Raw genomic sequence first — 14,491 nt, 5'->3', positions numbered from 1 at the left:
ATGTTCATGGTATAATTTAATTTTAATCATTTGCAATTTTTTAAAGGGTACTCCTTTGCGCTTTACTTTTATATTTGGTATCCTTTAGAATTTAAAATCATATATGGTAATCCTCTATTGTTTTCAATTTTATATGGTGTCACTATAAAACAATAATTCAATCTCGTGTCATCTTAACCACCCAACAATACCTTTCCACACGTTTCATATTGACTATTTTCACCACCTAGCCCTATCACTTTTCCTCTTCACAATCTTTTTACTTGTGCTAATGCTATTATATAACAATTAACATCATTGTTAAGAAGGGGCTAAGTAAGGGATGTGAAAAGGGGTTAGTGAGAGCGATAACGATAGCGAGGACTCATGTAGGCATTTCTCATCTACTTGATATGACATGTTGTTTGTTAGTCTTCTATAAATGGTTTAAAGAAAAAAGTTCGTTTAAAGTTTGAGCCTAAATAGTGTAAGAAATTCATGCCATTAGACTCTTTTATCACTTCGAAATTTGACATCTACACTTAAAATATGTTTATCTTTCTCTAAATAAGTGTGACAAATTCTTATATGTATCTTGTGTATACTTGTTACATATAGGTCTATCTATCTATCTATTTATCTCTCTTTCTCCCCCCACCTTCTATTTATGTGTATTAAGGTAATTATCACAAATTAGTATATTAGCCAACTATATAAAATTGTAAATGCATTTGCAATACTCAAATTGACCAAACCAAACTTATTACTCCATGCCTAACTCAGATTCTCAACACACAAAAATGCAAACGTTTTTTTTACATAAGAGCATCAACATTGTTGGGTAAACCATTTGCGTTTTATTATTTATCCACTACATATCCGTGCATTGTGGTCCTAGGAGCACGATGAGAATTGTGCTTCCACAATACAAAATAGAACATTTACGAAAACGAACATTTTACTTTTGAAATGAAATATTAGAAGAATTTGTTTACGAAAAATAACATTTTATTGTTGAAGTGGGACATTAACAAAATACAATTACGAAAATGAACATTTTATTGTTGAAATGGAACATTACTATAATTTAATTACTAAAATACAACATATGCTTATCAAATATATAACATATTTTTAGGAAAAATAGAACATATTTTCGGGAAAAATAAAACATATTTTTGGGTTCAAAATAGGTTTTAAAATATAACATTTGCTTATCGAAGATAGAATAATTTTTAGGAAAAATAGAACATAATTTTCTATTGAAAATAAGCTTAAAACGAACATTGTTGAAATAGAACATCTATCTCTATTACATAAGGGAAGGGGGGAGGTGTGGTGTCCTTTTTTGAATAGACTATTATGCCCCCCTTCCCTTTCCAAATTACAAATCTCTATTACATCAAACAAAATCACATAAATTAGACATTGAGAAAATCTCTCACTCACAAATATTATCAGGAAACTTTACAAATATACGCAAATCACTTATATCACTCACAAATCACTTATATCAGGAAACGAATTGAGAAAATCACGTTGAAGAAATCACACAAATCACTAAACTTTACAAAAAAACTAAAAAATAACTTACAAACCATTGTCTCAAAAACTCACAAAATTAACTCACAAATCATTTATAGTAGGGTGTCAATACATAATAAACATTCACAAAATTCACTTACAATTGTTCTAAAAAACTCACAAAATTCACTTACAAATCATTCTTTACCTATACACGATATGCATAACAATCTGTAAAACAAACATAAAATTTCGACGGGATATCACACATTTGTCCATCGACAATTTGCAAACTTCCAAAAAGGTACACAATTCTTTGAATCTTGCAATTTATTTCAAATTAATTGAAAAAAACAATAGCAATTGTTATGTAGTCGACTAACAAAAATAAGGGAGATAATAATTTTTACATTTATGAACATTAACCATAGAGTAGATCATAACTAAATGGATTAAATTTAACTCTTTATTTTAACATGAAATGAGAGAACAAGATAAAAGTAACAAATTTAGTTTTTTTAGGATAAAAAAAATCACTTTTGCAAAAATCAATTTTCGGATAAAAAATTACATTAATTTGCTAAAACCATTTTCAGAAAAAAAAAATAGATTATTTTGCGAAAACAAACAGCGAAATTAAGCACCAAGACAACTGTAAATTTTTGAAATGGAAAAAAAGGGCTTTTATACAATTTAACTTTAATTCACTTTCATGTTAAATCAGAAAACAAGATAAAAGTAATGATTTTTGTTATTTCAAAAAAATTCCAATATCAAACTCTGACAGAAAATTTCAAATTTCATCTTTGATGAAAATTTTAAATATAAGTTTGTGAAATCATAATTTAGATGTTAGGCAGGGGGAAAAAAATAAAAAGATTTATACTTTTCGGATTAAATTTTGGAAAGATTGATTTATAACTTTTCGGATTAAAACAAAAATTACATTAATTTGCGAATTACCTTTCTTTGAGATAAATCGCCCAAGAAAAAACTGAAGTTGGAATGATTATGTTTGGAATGATTGTGTTCATGTCTTCAGAGATGGACCATTTGATTATGGGAAACAACATTCAATTGTTGTCGCATGTGGGCTTCATAATAAAAATTACCACGGTATGAATAACATCCTTTTCATACATCAAAGATATTGCTTTTAATTTTGTATATGTATATGGTTGACCAAGATTAATTTTTGGAATCATTTATGTTAACAGGGGTATATCTTACGACCGACTATTACAGCAAAATATACTTAAATACAAAGAACAAATTTACCAGTTTATTATCTGCATGGTATGCAACATTCAGTTTCACACCAATCAACTAAATTTACCAGTTTATTATACGCACCATTACTATGTATAGCAAATTGATTCTCACATACTGTCGATTTAGGTATGACACCGAGAAACTGGCACAGAAACGGGTTGCGGCTTTATGCTCATGTCCATTTGCAATGCATTCATCAATTGCAGTTTATAATGTCATTCGTACTCGGATATCTAAATTACCTACTATAAAGAGTGTAAATAACTATAAACCTTTTCAATTTGTTTATTAGTGGAATTATCAATACAAAACAAAATAACAATATTTGTTGTTTTCTATGATAGGTTCATTATTTTTGTCGATTAGTCGCTCATGCGAGGCGTATTGAGTCACAACCTGATGAGATTATTTACGAAGCATAATCGTTGTCTAAGAAAAATTGTCATCACCCAAACGGTCTATAAATGTGTACGGTGCAATCTAACAAATGTTGCAACTATTCCAAGGTATAAACTTTATAACATTAATCTACATATATTACAAATATTCACAAATGTTTATTAATTGTGTTTTCCCGTTGTCAGATTAATGCTTCGACTCATTATTTTTGACAAGAGTGGCAGAATGGGAGTAACATTTGAATGACCTAACTCAACACATACTCCGACTGAAATCAAATCACTACTTCAACAGGTTTGTCAAGTATTCCAAATTTTTTTTACGTATCGTTTTACAACTAAAAACTAATATCTCTATTAATTGCAGCCTAATGGAAGAGCAGCAGTTTTCAACAAAGTTATGAAAGTTTTCGGTTTCAAAGAATACTCATGGTTTTTACATCCACCAAGTAACACCATGGAGATTAATCAGTTCCACACCGTTGATTACATATTTGAAGTTGACTGGGCTGATGAGTGTGCGTGGATTTTCAAGAAAATTAGTTAATGTCAACAAAAAAGTAGTTACAAATACAATTTCATTACTTATTTTTATTTATTAAAGTGTTTTTAAATACTATTTGATTGTATTTCAAAGAATCTTATTCACAAAATGGAGGTAAACTTAAATACTAGCTTGCATTTTCCCTTTTTTTAGTACTTAGTAATAATTAGACCTAAAAATGTCATCGCACGCATCGCGTGCATAAAAAGCTAGTACTAATATATTGAAAGGCGTTCCTAAGAACGTATACATGCCACGTGTCACCATCCCTCATTCAATAACATTCTATCCATATCTTTCTCATATAGTGAAAAAAAAGAATAATTGTTTACGTGAAGATTCAAACCCACAACCTCAAGTATGAAAGTAAGAAATCCGACCATTAATCCACCATACCATTATCGATTTTTCAATCAAAATTAATGATGACATATGAATGGAAAACGTTTGAAATACACATAACGAATAAGATGACTTTTTAAAATGAGTATGAGAATACTTATTTAACTACTATTAGATTGAGCAAAAAAAAAAAACAAAGGGGCATTGCCCGAGCCTAAATACTATTTGCTTATTGAAAACAAAACATTTTTTACAAAAATTGAACATATTGTTTGCTGAAAAAATATGCTTAAAATGAACATTTGTTGAAATAGAACATTTACTCATCGAAAATACAACAAATTTACTAGGTGCATGGTGTGCACCGTGCTCCCGGGAGCCCAATAGAATTTTCAATCCACGACTTGAGTTTACTCTCTAATAAACTTCATTAGGCCTAACACTAGTCCAAGTTGGAGGATAGTTTAACCACATATAAGGTTGGCGATATTTCATCCTAAAACCAATTGGAAATAATAGGAATAGTACATTAAACTATATGTTAGTCATCCAATCTATTTATTCAATGTGGGACAAACTCACATGCGAGTTAACACCTTAACACTCCTTTTTTTACATTTAGGTCCATCTGAAACTACCACATGGGGCAAACACTATCATTGGGCTACATATTCCAATACATTTTCAACTTACTAAGTTATCCCAATGTGGAAACAACAGTGTGTCCAAATCGTCCACTCTCATACCATGATAAATTCCATTGAACCTAACACAAGCTCATGCTTTGAGGAGAGTTTGACTACATATAAGGTTGGTGAGTTCTATCCTCTAGCCAACTGGTAATATGTAGGGTTGTTCAATGTCGGATATCGGATCAGGAAATTGTGATCCGAATCCAAAATTTTCAGATCGGATCACCGGGTTTTTTAGATCGTACCGTTGCCTTTTTTGGGAAAATTCGATCCGTAGCCGATCGAAAATCTGAACCTTTTCCCGATATTCGATCTGAAATATCCAAAACTTAAAATCGGATCGGATATCCATAATTTTGGACCGGTTCATTCGACTTTTGGATCAGTGGTTCGGATCGGGTATTTTTTGACACCTGGTAATAGGCGCCTGGAGGAGGAGCCCCTAAACTTACTGGGAATACTCTTTCTCTTTTTTCGGAGTGGGACAGCTCGTGGTGGCTCGACTTGGTTTCAAACTCGGTCAAGAGTTTGACGAGCGAGATGGTTAGGCAAAGCTCGACTTGAAAGCTCTTGAACAGGCTCGATTTTACTTTTATATAGAAATAACATATATGTATATATATTATATGTATATATTATATATGTATATATTATATGTATATATATATATATGTATATATATTATATATATTATATATATATATATATATGTATATATATAATATTATGTATATATATATATATATATATTCTATTACATAAGGGAAGGGGGGAGGTGTGGTGTCCTTTTTTGAATAGACTATTATGCCCCCCTTCCCTTTCCAAATTACAAATCTCTATTACATCAAACAAAATCACATAAATTAGACATTGAGAAAATCTCTCACTCACAAATATTATCAGGAAACTTTACAAATATTACGCAAATCACTTATATCACTCACAAATCACTTATATCAGGAAACGAATTGAGAAAATCACGTTGAAGAAATCACACAAATCACTAAACTTTACAAAAAAACTAAAAAATAACTTACAAACCATTGTTCTCAAAAACTCACAAAATTAACTCACAAATCATTTATAGTAGGGTGTCAATACATAATAAACATTCACAAAATTCACTTACAATTGTTCTAAAAAACTCACAAAATTCACTTACAAATCATTCTTTACCTATACACGATATGCATAACAATCTGTAAAACAAACATAAAATTTCGACGGGATATCACACATTTGTCCATCGACAATTTGCAAACTTCCAAAAAGGTACACAATTCTTTGAATCTTGCAATTTATTTCAAATTAATTGAAAAACAATAGCAATTGTTATGTAGTCGACTAACAAAAATAAGGGAGATAATAATTTTTACATTTATGAACATTAACCATAGAGTAGATCATAACTAAATGGATTAAATTTAACTCTTTATTTTAACATGAAATGAGAGAACAAGATAAAAGTAACAAATTTAGTTTTTTTAGGATAAAAAAAATCACTTTTGCAAAAATCAATTTTCGGATAAAAAATTACATTAATTTGCTAAAACCATTTTCAGAAAAAAAAAATAGATTATTTTGCGAAAACAAACAGCGAAATTAAGCACCAAGACAACTGTAAATTTTTGAAATGGAAAAAAAGGGCTTTTATACAATTTAACTTTAATTCACTTTCATGTTAAATCAGAAAAACAAGATAAAAGTAATGATTTTTGTTATTTCAAAAAAATTCCAATATCAAACTCTGACAGAAAATTTCAAATTTCATCTTTGATGAAAATTTTAAATATAAGTTTGTGAAATCATAATTTAGATGTTAGGCAGGGGGAAAAAATAAAAAGATTTATACTTTTCGGATTAAATTTTGGAAAGATTGATTTATACTTTTCGGATTAAAACAAAAATTACATTAATTTGCGAATTACCTTTCTTTGAGATAAAATCGACCCAAGAAAAAACTGAAGTTGGAATGATTATGTTTGGAATGATTGTGTTCATGTCTTCAGAGATGGACCATTTGATTATGGGAAACAACATTCAATTGTTGTCGCATGTGGGCTTCATAATAAAAATTACCACGGTATGAATAACATCCCTTTTCATACATCAAAGATATTGCTTTTAATTTGTATATGTATATGGTTGACCAAGATTAATTTTTGGAATCATTTATGTTAACAGGGGTATATCTTACGACCGACTATTACAGCAAAATATACTTAAATACAAAGAACAAATTTACCAGTTTATTATCTGCATGGTATGCAACATTCAGTTTCACACCAATCAACTAAATTACCAGTTTATTATACGCACCATTACTATGTATAGCAAATTGATTCTCACATACTGTCGATTTAGGTATGACACCGAGAAACTGGCACAGAAACGGGTTGCGGCTTTATGCTCATGTCCATTTGCAATGCATTCATCAATTGCAGTTTATAATGTCATTCGTACTCGGATATCTAAATTACCTACTATAAAGAGTGTAAATAACTATAAACCTTTTCAATTTGTTTATTAGTGGAATTATCAATACAAAACAAAATAACAAATATTTGTTGTTTTCTATGATAGGTTCATTATTGTCGATTAGTCGCTCATGCGAGGCGTATTGAGTCACAACCTGATGAGATTATTTACGAAGCATGTAATCGTTGTCTAAGAAAAATTGTCATCACCCAAACGGTCTATAAATGTGTACGGTGCAATCTAACAAATGTTGCAACTATTCCAAGGTATAAACTTTATAACATTAATCTACATATATTACAAATATTCACAAATGTTTATTAATTGTGTTTTCCCGTTGTCAGATTAATGCTTCGACTCATTATTTTTGACAAGAGTGGCAGAATGGGAGTAACATTTGAATGACCTAACTCAACACATACTCCGACTGAAATCAAATCACTACTTCAACAGGTTTGTCAAGTATTCCAATTTTTTTTACGTATCGTTTTACAACTAAAAACTAATATCTCTATTAATTGCAGCCTAATGGAAGAGCAGCAGTTTTCAACAAAGTTATGAAAGTTTTCGGTTTCAAAGAATACTCATGGTTTTTACATCCACCAAGTAACACCATGGAGATTAATCAGTTCCACACCGTTGATTACATATTTGAAGTTGACTGGGCTGATGAGTGTGCGTGGATTTTCAAGAAAATTAGTTAATGTCAACAAAAAAGTAGTTACAAATACAATTTCATTACTTATTTTTATTTATTAAAGTGTTTTTAAATACTATTTGATTGTATTTCAAAGAATCTTATTCACAAAATGGAGGTAAACTTAAATACTAGCTTGCATTTTCCCTTTTTTTAGTACTTAGTAATAATTAGACCTAAAAATGTCATCGCACGCATCGCGTGCATAAAAAGCTAGTACTAATATATTGAAAGGCGTTCCTAAGAACGTATACATGCCACGTGTCACCATCCCTCATTCAATAACATTCTATCCATATCTTTCTCATATAGTGAAAAAAAAGAATAATTGTTTACGTGAAGATTCAAACCCACAACCTCAAGTATGAAAGTAAGAAATCCGACCATTAATCCACCATACCATTATCGATTTTTCAATCAAAATTAATGATGACATATGAATGGAAAACGTTTGAAATACACATAACGAATAAGATGACTTTTTAAAATGAGTATGAGAATACTTATTTAACTACTATTAGATTGTAGCAAAAAAAAAAAACAAAGGGGCATTGCCCGAGCCTAAATACTATTTGCTTATTGAAAACAAAACATTTTTTACAAAAATTGAACATATTGTTTGCTGAAAAAATATGCTTAAAATGAACATTTGTTGAAATAGAACATTTACTCATCGAAAATACAACAAATTTACTAGTGTGCATGGTGTGCACCGTGCTCCCGGGACCCAATAGAATTTTCAATCCACGACTTGAGTTTACTCTCTAATAAACTTCATTAGGCCTAACACTAGTCCAAGTTGGAGGATAGTTTAACCACATATAAGGTTGGCGATATTTCATCCTAAAACCAATTGGAAATAATAGGAATAGTACATTAAACTTATATGTTAGTCATCCAATCTATTTATTCAATGTGGGACAAACTCACATGCGAGTTAACACCTTAACACTCCTTTTTTTACATTTAGGTCCATCTGAAACTACCACATGGGGCAAACACTATCATTGGGCTACATATTCCAATACATTTTCAACTTACTAAGTTATCCCAATGTGGAAACAACAGTGTGTCCAAATCGTCCACTCTCATACCATGATAAATTCCATTGAACCTAACACAAGCTCATGCTTGAGGAGAGTTTGACTACATATAAGGTTGGTGAGTTCTATCCTCTAGCCAACTGGTAATATGTAGGGTTGTTCAATGTCGGATATCGGATCAGAGGAAATTGTGATCCGAATCCAAAATTTTCAGATCGGATCACCGGGTTTTTAGATCGTACCGTTGCCTTTTTTGGGAAAATTCGATCCGTAGCCAATCCGAAAATCTGAACCTTTTCCCGATATTCGATCTGAAATATCCAAAAACTTAAAATCGGATCGGATATCCATAATTTTGGACCGGTTCATTCGACTTTTGGATCAGTGGTTCGGATCGGGTATTTTTTGACACCCTGGTAATAGGCGCCTGGAGGAGGAGCCCACTAAACTTACTGGGAATACTCTTTCTCTTTTTTCGGAGTGGGACAAGCTCGTGGTGGCTCGACTTGGTTTCAAACTCGGCTCAAGAGTTTGACGAGCCGAGATGAGTTAGGCAAAGCTCGACTTGAGAGCTCGTGAACAGGCTCGATTATACTTTTATATAGAAAAATAACATATATGTATATATATATATATATGTATATATATATATATATGTATATATATATATGTATATATATATATATGTATATATATATATATATATGTATATATATTATATATATGTATATATATATATATATATATGTATATATATATATATATATATATCTATTACATAAGGGAAGGGGGGAGGTGTGGTGTCCTTTTTTGAATAGACTATTATGCCCCCCTTCCCTTTCCAAATTACAAATCTCTATTACATCAAACAAAATCACATAAATTAGACATTGAGAAAATCTCTCACTCACAAATATTATCAGGAAACTTTACAAATATTACGCAAATCACTTATATCACTCACAGATCACTTATATCAGGAAACGAATTGAGAAAATCACGTTGAAGAAATCACACAAATCACTAAACTTTACAAAAAACTAAAAAATAACTTACAAACCATTGTTCTCAAAAACTCACAAAATTAACTCACAAATCATTTATAGTAGGGTGTCAATACATAATAAACATTCACAAAATTCACTTACAATTGTTCTAAAAAACTCACAAAATTCACTTACAAATCATTCTTACCTATACACGATATGCATAACAATCTGTAAAACAAACATAAAATTTCGACGGGATATCACACATTTGTCCATCGACAATTTGCAAACTTCCAAAAAGGTACACAATTCTTTGAATCTTGCAATTTATTTCAAATTAATTGAAAAAACAATAGCAATTGTTATGTAGTCGACTAACAAAAATAAGGGAGATAATAATTTTTACATTTATGAACATTAACCATAGAGTAGATCATAACTAAATGGATTAAATTTAACTCTTTATTTTAACATGAAATGAGAGAACAAGATAAAAGTAACAAATTTAGTTTTTTTAGGATAAAAAAATCACTTTTGCAAAAATCAATTTTCGGATAAAAAATTACATTAATTTGCTAAAACCATTTTCAGAAAAAAAAAATAGATTATTTTGCGAAAACAAACAGCGAAATTAAGCACCAAGACAACTGTAAATTTTTGAAATGGAAAAAAAGGGCTTTTATACAATTTAACTTTAATTCACTTTCATGTTAAATCAGAAAATAAGATAAAAGTAATGATTTTTGTTATTTCAAAAAATTCCAATATCAAACTCTGACAGAAAATTTCAAATTTCATCTTTGATGAAAATTTTAAATAATAAGTTTGTGAAATCATAATTTAGATGTTAGGCAAGGGAAAAAATAAAAAGATTTATACTTTTCGGATTAAATTTTGGAAAGATTGATTTATACTTTTCGGATTAAAACAAAAATTACATTAATTTGCGAATTACCTTTCTTTGAGATAAAATCGACCCAAGAAAAAACTGAAGTTGGAATGATTATGTTTGGAATGATTGTGTTCATGTCTTCAGAGATGGACCATTTGATTATGGGAAACAACATTCAATTGTTGTCGCATGTGGGCTTCATAATAAAAATTACCACGGTATGAATAACATCCCTTTTCATACAACAAAGATATTGCTTTTAATTTTGTATATGTATATGGTTGACCAAGATTAATTTTTGGAATCATTTATGTTAACAGGGGTATATCTTACGACCGCTATTACAGCAAATATACTTAAATACAAGAACAAATTTACCAGTTTATTATCTGCATGGTATGCAACATTCAGTTTCACACCAATCAACTAAATACATTATTATACGCACCATTATTATGTATAGCAAATTGATTCTCACATACTGTTATTCAGGTATGACACCGAGAAACTGGCACAGAAACGGGTTGCGCTTTTGCTCATGTCCATTTGCAATGCATTCATCAATTGCAGTTTATAATGTCATTCGTACTCGGATATCTAAATTACCTACTATAAAGAGTGTAAATAACTATAAACTTTTCAATTTGTTTATTAGTGGAATTATCAATACAAAACAAAATAACAATATTTGTTGTTTTCTATGATAGGTTCATTATTGTCGATTAGTCGCTCATGTGAGGCGTATTGAGTCACAACCTGATGAGATTATTTACGAAGCATGTAATCGTTGTCTAAGAAAAATTGTCATCACCCAAACGGTCTATAATGTGTACGGTGCAATCTAACAAATGTTGCAACTATTCCAAGGTATAAACTTTATAACATTAATCTACATATATTACAAATATTCACAAATGTTTATTAATTGTGTTTTCCCGTTACAGATTAATGCTTCGACTCATTATTTTGACAAGAGTGGAAATGGGAGTAACATTGATGAATGACCTAACTCAACACATACTCCGACTGAAATCAAATCACTACTTCAACAGGTTTGTCAAGTATTCCAAATTTTTTTTACGTATCGTTTTACAACTAAAAACTAATATCTCTATTAATTGCAGCCTAATGGAAGAGCAGCAGTTTTCAACAAAGTTATAAAGTTTTCGGTTTCAAAGAATACTCATGGTTTTTACATCCACCAAGTAACACCATGGAGATTAATCAGTTCCACACCGTTGATTACATATTTGAAGTTGACTGGGCTGATGAGTGTGCGTGGATTTTCAAGAAAATTAGTTAATGTCAACAAAAAAGTAGTTACAAATCAATTTCATTACTTATTTTATTTATTAAAGTGTTTTTAAATACTATTTGATTGTATTTCAAAGAATCTTATTCACAAAATGGAGGTAAACTTAAATACTAGCTTGCATTTTCCCTTTTTTTAGTACTTAGTAATAATTAGACCTAAAAATGTCATCGCACGCATCGCGTGCATAAAAAGCTAGTCTATTACATAAGGGAAGGGGGGAGGTGTGGTGTCCTTTTTTGAATAGACTATTATGCCCCCCTTCCCTTTCCAAATTACAAATCTCTATTACATCAAACAAAATCACATAAATTAGACATTGAGAAAATCTCTCACTCACAAATATTATCAGGAAACTTTACAAATATTACGCAAATCACTTATATCACTCACAGATCACTTATATCAGGAAACGAATTGAGAAAATCACGTTGAAGAAATCACACAAATCACTAAACTTTACAAAAAAACTAAAAAATAACTTACAAACCATTGTTCTCAAAAACTCACAAAATTAACTCACAAATCATTTATAGTAGGGTGTCAATACATAATAAACATTCACAAAATTCACTTACAATTGTTCTAAAAAACTCACAAAATTCACTTACAAATCATTCTTTACCTATACACGATATGCATAACAATCTGTAAAACAAACATAAAATTTCGACGGGATATCACACATTTGTCCATCGACAATTTGCAAACTTCCAAAAAGGTACACAATTCTTTGAATCTTGCAATTTATTTCAAATTAATTGAAAAAACAATAGCAATTGTTATGTAGTCGACTAACAAAAATAAGGGAGATAATAATTTTTACATTTATGAACATTAACCATAGAGTAGATCATAACTAAATGGATTAAATTTAACTCTTTATTTTAACATGAAATGAGAGAACAAGATAAAAGTAACAAATTTAGTTTTTTTAGGATAAAAAAAATCACTTTTGCAAAAATCAATTTTCGGATAAAAAATTACATTAATTTGCTAAAACCATTTTCAAAAAAAAAAATAGATTATTTTGCGAAAACAAACAGCGAAATTAAGCACCAAGACAACTGTAAATTTTTGAAATGGAAAAAAAGGGCTTTTATACAATTTAACTTTAATTCACTTTCATGTTAAATCAGAAAATAAGATAAAAGTAATGATTTTTGTTATTTCAAAAAAATTCCAATATCAAACTCTGACAGAAAATTTCAAATTTCATCTTTGATGAAAATTTTAAATATAAGTTTGTGAAATCATAATTTAGATGTTAGGCAAGGGAAAAAAATAAAAAGATTTATACTTTTCGGATTAAATTTTGGAAAGATTGATTTATACTTTTCGGATTAAAACAAAAATTACATTAATTTGCGAATTACCTTTCTTTGAGATAAAATCGACCCAAGAAAAAACTGAAGTTGGAATGATTATGTTTGGAATGATTGTGTTCATGTCTTCAGAGATGGACCATTTGATTATGGGAAACAACATTCAATTGTTGTCGCATGTGGGCTTCATAATAAAAATTACCACGGTATGAATAACATCCCTTTTCATACATCAAAGATATTGCTTTTAATTTTGTATATGTATATGGTTGACCAAGATTAATTTTTGGAATCATTTATGTTAACAGGGGTATATCTTACGACCGACTATTACAGCAAAATATACTTAAATACAAAGAACAAATTTACCAGTTTATTATCTGCATGGTATGCAACATTCAGTTTCACACCAATCAACTAAATTTACCACTTTATTATACGCACCATTATTATGTATAGCAAATTGATTCTCACATACTGTTGATTCAGGTATGACACCGAGAAACTGGCACAGAAACGGGTTGCGACTTTATGCTCATGTCCATTTGCAATGCATTCATCAATTGCAGTTTATAATGTCATTCGTACTCGGATATCTAAATTACCTACTATAAAGAGTGTAAATAACTATAAACATTTTCATAATTATTTTATTAGTGGAATTATCAATACAAAACAAAATAACAAATATTTGTTGTTTTCTATGATAGGTTCATTATTGTCGATTAGTCGCTCATGCGAGGCGTATTGAGTCACAACCTGATGAGATTATTTACGAAGCATGTAATCGTTGTCTAAGAAAAATTGTCATCACCCAAACGGTCTATAATGTGTACGGTGCAATCTAACAAATGTTGCAACTATTCCAAGGTATAAACTTTATAACATTAATCTACATATATTACAAATATTCACAAATGTTTATTAATTGTGTTTTCCCGTTGTCAGATTAATGCTTCGACTCATTATTTTTGACAAGAGTGGCAGAATGGGAGTAACATTGA

The sequence above is a fragment of the Beta vulgaris genome, chromosome 2 (assembly GCF_026745355.1).
Source record: "Beta vulgaris subsp. vulgaris cultivar EL10 chromosome 2, EL10.2, whole genome shotgun sequence".
Taxonomy (NCBI): domain Eukaryota; kingdom Viridiplantae; phylum Streptophyta; class Magnoliopsida; order Caryophyllales; family Amaranthaceae; genus Beta; species Beta vulgaris.
The sequence above is the reverse complement of the archived record's forward strand: the minus strand, read 5'-3'. Positions refer to the sequence as shown.